We start from the raw sequence: 7,683 nt of genomic DNA on the forward strand, positions 1-7,683 counted from the left end.
TGAGGGTAACAAATGTACAAATGTGCTTTACACAATTGATGTATGTATGGATTGTGATGAGTTGTATGAGCCCCCAATAAAGTGATTTAAAAAGCTAAATAAAAAAAAGTAAAGCTATTAATCTGGTGGAGTTAGGAAGCAATTGTGAAAGAGGTATTTGCTGGGAAACAAACTAGAGCACTTAGATGACATTCGGGTTCCTTAGCTTGGGTATGGATTTCTTAACTTCGAACTCAGGTACATAAAAAAGGGAAAAGGTGAGAAAGAGGAGATGGAGGAGGAGCAGGGAGAGGAGGGGATGAAGAAGAAAGGAAGAAGGAGGAAGAAATAGTATTATTTTTCTATAACTCAATGTAGAAATGTGCTTGACACAATGGATGTATGTATGGATTGTTATAAGAATTTTAGGAGCCCCCCATAAAATGATTTTAAAAAAAAGAACTAGCCAGGTATTAGGAACTCAATCAATATTTGTTAGTTGATTAATTGAATGATGGTGTCGTTATTCATTTCCAAATAGGCAGGATCCATTTTGTCAAATATTTTTCATAGATAGCCTCTCTTTGGTGTTATTTTCTCATTTATATATCTAGTGAACTTTCTCTTCTAGGCTATTTTTCTGTATAGAAAACCTCATTATTATTATTATTATTAACATCATGAGAACTACTCTGTATAGTGGAGAAACATAGGAAGAAACAAAAGCTTTGTCGAAGCATGCATGCTAGTCTTGAATCCTATGCTCCTGTGTCAGTTAACATTGCAGTCCTAGTCAACTTCCAAAGCATTATGTGTCTTGGCTCTTTAAGTTTCCTCGCCAGTGATGAAAATCACAGATCGTAAGTCTTTTCTGTTTACGTTGGATTTTCTCTCCTGGGAAAGTCAATGGCTGTAACCCGAATTTTTCTTTCTCTGAATGTCTTTAACTGTGTGTGTCCATTCCCGTGAATTCTAGTCCCCTATCTATCCCCAATCAGATACCTGCTTTCGTTTGTCAAATTTACTGCCTAGTTACTGGATTGTAGTGTATTGCTGACGTCACATATGGAGATGGGAAAACTGGATTAGAACCCTCTAATTTGGGAATTTGGGAAGTCCCTTTACGTCATCAAGTTTTTGTAAGAAACTGCAGACTCAGAAAACATGCCTTTCCTAATCAGTTTGCTGAAATCATTCTGACTCTGCTCCATAATTTTTCATTGCTTTACGATTTGATCTCTACAAAACCAAACTGCTAATCAAGCAAAGTTCAGATGGAAATTGGGGCCTGGCAGTATCAAGGAAAACTGAGATAGGACTCAGATTTACAAAGCTGGTGCTGCTGCTGGAAGCCGTTATAAGTTACTTTTCTTCAACTTCGTCCTCTTGAATGATTGGTCCAGTTAGAGCTAAAATAATCCAACACAGGTAAAGGAAAAACCAAACCAAACCAGTCTCCTTTCTAAGCCCACACAGAAAGAAACAGTAACAAGGCTTCTCTGGAGAAGAATACAAGTCAACCTCAGAGGCTCAGAGGCTGGGGGAAGTTAAGGGAAGGTAGGAACTCAGTGGCCACTTGCATTTTCTTTGGCCATAGAGCTTGAGCTTAGTTAAACATCCCGGATAGGAACAGAGCACCCGGGAGAGTGTGGAGCCCCAGAGGATGGTCCCACACGGGGCAGGAGAACACTCTTCTTCGTGAAATAGACAGCATGGAGAAGCTTGTGTCAAGTCTCTAACTTCGTGCTTGGAGGGAACAAAAAAATCAATATTCTATATTCATGGTCTCTGACTTAACATTTTGCTAGGATGGTCTAAAGGGATTTAAACTATTGCTTGTATAATAGCCCAGTATAATTTTTATAAAGATAATCAGAGTAAGGAGGGGGTCCTAGGTGGTACCTGGTTTCCACCCTTTCAGGGAAGTAAAATTTAATTGAGTTTTCAAAGGCAGGAAAATATTCGGTTGCTGGGAAATATAGCATAAAGGATTTCTGTAAGCTTCCTTTGGGTTTTCTTGTAGGCTTTAAATGAGAATTTTCTGCCAATTTTCTGGCAGAAGCAGAGGGGACATAGCAGTTCAACTGGTGGTTTTGATTACAGATTGTCTATACGGTATCAATAAAAATAAGTAGAACTAAGTCTGATGGGCATTGAACTTGCCTAAAATGTTAATAAAAATTACTACAGGAGGGAGTAAATCTTAAATTTTAAATATTTTTTCCTTATAATACATATGGAAAGACGATTTCTCTGAAGTTCAGTGTTAAAAGTACAATAACTAGAGAAGACTATGTTCTCTTCAAAGTGCCAATAAAAATTGAAAATGTCATTTTCCAGTGCAATTCAGCCTGAAATCAACCTGTTTTATGGTAATTATGGGCTCTGGCACCAGAACATAGCAGAACTTTAGAAAGATTGAATGAGTGAGTCCAACCTCCTTAAATGTGAAACATATGAAATGGTTTGTGTAAAGTGAAAACCAGAGCGCATTATCACCTCTCAGCTACGCCTCAAGCTACACATAAAGCTCGATGATTGCCGTGGGGTAGTCCTATCAAAATGAGGGAGAGGGTGAGAAAAGTACTTTCCGAATAATAGACAATAATATTGGAAGGAGATGATGAGGCCTGAAATGTGTAAAAAGTGCTTTTCATTGGCGAAACTTTGGTGTCTTGCTATAAAAGGGAAAGCATATATATTTTTCATAACCATGATGCTGTCAGGTGTAAGGACCCGGGAATGCCTCACCACATGCTACATGGCAGGGTGTCAGAAGGTGGCAACTAAAACCAAGAGAAATATGGCAACACTTTTAACATTTTTCTTTTGCTCCAATGTAACCTGAGCCGCTTGTGACGCAGGTGTCCTGGACTGAGAGTGGCCTTAGGAGGGTTTTAGTCTGTCAGTGGGACAAAAAGAAAAGTACTTAGGTCTTACGGTGCTCAAGTGTCTCATATTATCAGCATAAGTAGAATAGTGACTGAGTCATCTTATACTTTAATTATTTGTTTTATCAATATTATAATGCACATGCTTGGGTTTTATTTTATTGATTTGTAACATTTGATTGTGATTTGGGTAAAAATTTATGGAGCAAATTGATTTTTCTATTCAACAATTCATACACACTTTGGTTTGTAATATTGCTTCTGTCTCCATCGCATACCAACATTTGTCCCACTTCTTCTGCATATCCACAGTTTCTATTTGTTCTTCTTAGGCACCCCTTCCTTCGTTCTGAATTTCATTCCTGGGAAAATGGTATCTTTTTCATTTCCTGTAGTTGGTCGGTCTAGAGAATACAACCTCCTTGGTGTTATTTTATTTAAAAATACTGCGTGTGTGTGTGTGTGTGTGTGTGTGTGTGTGTGTAAAGAGTAAGGTTTACAGAGTAGATCATTGGTTTTACGTGAAGCAATTCATGTTCAATGTGATCCCTCTCAGAGCAGTTGGTGGTGGTAGCTGGGCACCATATAGTTCCTCTGGTCGCGGGGTTGTGAAGACCAATGTTTGCATGGTTCATTAGAACATTGGGCTAATTGTTTCCACATCCTTTTTATTTCCATTATTCTTCCTTCTTCAAGATGGCGACCAATGGCTGCACCTTAGATGACTACTCATGAATATTTAAAGCCCCATTCACTACTAGCCCAATAGGATGTAAGCCTGGTGTTATCTTTAAGATAGAATTTTTAAGTGAGTTTTGCTACAAAACCATTAGCTCCCAAATGCTCTTTCCAAATGTTTTCCTTCTCACAGATCATAATTTTCAACAATATGAGGCAATTCATCATATTTATTTCTACATCTCTACATGACCCATTTTGGTTGTTGTCTTTTAATAGTTCTAATTACAGAATTGTCTATTGACCTCCTTCTGAGTCTGAGGAGATTTAACTATCTCTCACCAAACTTCTCCATTAGAATATTCACACATCTTCTTTGGTCCTATGTTTCTTCAATGCACTTTTTTTTTTTTTTTGCATTTTACTTCAGTCATTACTGTAGTTTATACTCTTCAGGATAAGTGATGTAATTATGTATGATTACTCTTTGGCTGTACTGAAGGCATTAGTGAAAAGCTCCAGGAATTGAAAAAATACCAATTGAAATGTTTCAGCGAGCTGACGAAGCCCTGGAAACACTCACTAGTGTATGCCAATAAAATTTCAAGACAGCTACCTAGCCAGCAGACTGGTAGAAATCCATATTTGTGCCCATTTCTAAGAAAAGTGACCCAATAGAATGCAGAAATTGCCAAACAGCACCACTTACGTCACATGCAAGTATGATATTGATGAAGGTAATTAAAAAGCAATCATAGCAATACATTGACAGAAAGCTTCAATAAATTCAATCTGGATTCAGTAGATATGGGCTGAGGGATATCACTGCTGATGCCAAATGGATATTGTTTGAAAACAGAGCATATTTGAAAGATTTTTTTTGTTTATTGACTATGCAAAGTCCTTTGACTCTCTGAATAATAATAGACTATGGATAATAGAGATGGCAATTCCATTGCATTCCTGCAGAGCCTGTACAGGAAGTGGCAGTGTTTTGTATAGAACCAAGTGATACTGCATGGTTTAAATGAGGAAAAGTGTGTCAGGTGGTGTTGTTTAATCACACTTATTCAATTTGTAGACTGAGCAAATAATCTGAGAAGCTAGGCTGTATGAGGAAGAATGTAGCAACAGGATTGGAAGAAAGCTTATAAGCAACCTGTGATATGCGGATGACACACTCTTGCTTGCTGAAAGTCATGAAGATTTGAAGCACTTGCTGATGAAAATAAAATCTTCAGCCTTCAGTATGAATTGAAAATCAATGTAAAGAAAACAAAAATTCTCTGAGCTAGACCAATAGAAAACATCATGATAAATGGAGAAAAGAGTGAAGTTATTTTGTGTCAACTTGGCTCGATCAGGGTTCTCAGTTGTTTGGCAGTAATCTATCCTGATATGATCCAGTACCATGTAATCAACTCCATGATGGGATCTAACATAGAATCCACTCTGTGAGCAGCCAGTAGTGGTGTAGTGAAGACCCTTTGATTCGGTCACAGCCTCGATGCAATTGGGTTGTGACTTGCTCCATTTAAAGTAGATTCTGTGGGAAAACTTATGCTTGGTCTGGCTACTGCATCTAGTTGCCAACTTCCTGCTATCTTGTCTGCTGCTCTCAGGAGCTCTCAGTAGACTGCAGACTTTAGATTCATTCAACTCTGCATCCACCAGTCTGTGGATGCAGACCTCCTACTTCATTATCCTTCTTCTTGGATCATCAACCCCTGCAGCTACAGGAGTCAGGAGAAGCCTCCAGCTTTCCATATGACCCATGGACTTGAATTGGATTGGACTTAATTGTTTCCCCAACTGTGAGCCATTTCTTGATATAAATCGCTTTCTACATACATATATATGTAAGTACCACTGGTCTCGCTTCTCTAGAGAACCCAGCTGAATGCAGTAGTCAAGGGATTCACTTTGCTTGGATCCTTGATCTATGGAATCATCAGTGAAGAAATCAAAGGACAGCTGCCTTAGGTGCGGCTTGGGAACAGGATGGAGCTGGCCTGAGACTCTTGGGGCCAATTTTTAGGCCTGAGACAAGGCTAACCCATCTACCATGCCCAAGAGAGGGAAACGACTCAAGTTTCAGGCCCACAATGCCTGTTTGTGTCAAGTGACATGTGGATTATACCAACTCAGAGCTGGGCATCATGTGCTTCCTTGGGCTAATGAGCTCTCTGAAATCATCCACAGCAGGGATGAGATGGACGCCAAGAGGAGAGCGTTTATGAGAAGAGTCTCCAGGAACAAGAAAGACAAGGGGCACAAAGAAGACCTCAGAATGGGGCTGGAGTAGAAGCGGATCCCATGGATACCTGGCTCTTGCTGGTCTCCTACATCCATCCTGAAGACATTGTGAAGGGCCTCTTGATTTGTCAGAATTCCGGGACTGGCACTTCCACTGCAGCCTTCCAGACCAGGCTGGACCAAAACTACATGATGAATGTCTCTCTGCCTTTGCAAATGCGACCAGAATCAATGGAGAAGCTGTGCTGTCCCCAGGCATGTGTGATCTGGTCTCTCTATTACGCAGATAAGCCATTTGCTGTTCCAAGAACCCCACCATTCCAGAAAGCACTCCAGCACACTCAAAAGTTCCAAATGCTTAGTTTTCCGGTATATGAAGCTTGTTGGGACTAGACAGGAATCAACATGGGAATTCATCTTCATGCTGAAAAACACCACCACCACCGCCAACAGCCCTCTATGCTAAAGAGAACATGAATGGAAGGGCACAGCTGTCCATTCAATATGAAGATGTTCACACCATCCCAAGCCAGGACTTTATTCCAATTGGTCGCTCTCAGTGTGAACACAGATATGCGGCACCATCAAGTGAGACTGGTGTTCCAGGAGCCTCTAATCGACAGTGGCCAGAAGCTTTGCCGTGGACAGGGCTTGCAAGGCATCCTGGACCAGTGCGCAGCTTCTGGATCGTCAATTGGCGGCACCCTCAGTATCCGGTCTCGCTGAAAGTGTAGTTATGGTTTCCCAGCCCTGGCAGCTGCCATGGGCCTGGCCCATCCCTTAGTAATCAGAATCTGCTTCAGCAATTGGCTGTGGATCTGGTTGGCAATACACATGCTCTTCCGGTTTAAGGGTTTCTGTTTGTGGTGGAAGAAGGCTTAAATTAAGAGGACAACCGATGATGATTCATAAGCATATTTTCCTGTAAAATTGACATTTGAAAGGAGAAAGCTGGCCTTATGGTCTTCTTAAAAAATCTATTTGGTGCTATTGAGTTTGTATCACTTATTCTTCTCTCTCAGTGAGAGTGATGGTCTTGCTCATTCCTTGACTCTCCAAACAGGATGGTTCTGCAGTTCCTATGGATCAGAAGGCTCTGAGGGCCCTTAAATTGCTGCCGCTGTTGCTTCTAATTTAGCTGCCCCTCAAATCGAAGTGATTCTTCTTATATACTTCTCCAGAAATAACATAGGCCACAGGGTTTTCAGAATCTGAAAAAGAAGAAAAAAGAAAGAAAAGGGCATACTGTACCAGGAAAATCTACTTCATTTAGACCTGTTTCAAGCGTTAAAGAGCAAAGATGCACATTGACTCCTAAGGGGCCCCTGGCTCAAGCCATAGTGTTTTCGTTTGGCGCATCTGATTTTCGTGCCAGCTGATTCTGATTCATAGGCACCCTCTAGGGCAGGGCAGTACTGCCCAGGTGGGTTTTGACACTGTAACTCTTTACAGCAGTGGTGCTCAACCTTTAATACAGGTTCTCATGTGGTGCTGACCCCCCAACCATAAAATTATTTTCATTGCTACTTCATAACTGTAATTTTGCTACTGTTATGAATTGGGCGACCCCTGTGAGAGGGTTGTTCAACCCCCAAAGGGGTCACGACCCACAGGTTGAGAACCGCAGCTTTACAGGAATTGAAAAGCCTCATGCTTTTTCCTGTGGAGCTGGTGATTTTGAACTGCTGACCTTTCAGCTCACAGCCCAATGTGTAACTTCGTATCCCTGGGAAAGCTGGACCCTGGATAAGGAAAACGGAGAAACAATGATGCATTTGAATTAATTTTTGGGTTGGTTCAGCATGTCAAAAGTATCGTGGATTTCCAGAGAAACAAATGCATCTATCTTGCAGAAAGTACAACCAGCGTGCTCCTTAGG

At 40.7% G+C, this 7,683-nt stretch overlaps 1 pseudogene; it reads left to right on the forward strand.

Annotated features, from left to right (window-relative positions):
• The first annotated feature begins 5,613 nt into the window (after positions 1–5,613).
• Positions 5,614–6,538, forward strand: LOC101640710 (annotated as a pseudogene).
• Positions 6,539–7,683: the final 1,145 nt, after the last annotated feature.

This window comes from Echinops telfairi, unplaced genomic scaffold (genome assembly GCF_000313985.2).
Source record: "Echinops telfairi isolate 266 unplaced genomic scaffold, ASM31398v2 ScPeMD7_14;HRSCAF=57, whole genome shotgun sequence".
Lineage (NCBI taxonomy): Eukaryota > Metazoa > Chordata > Mammalia > Afrosoricida > Tenrecidae > Echinops > Echinops telfairi.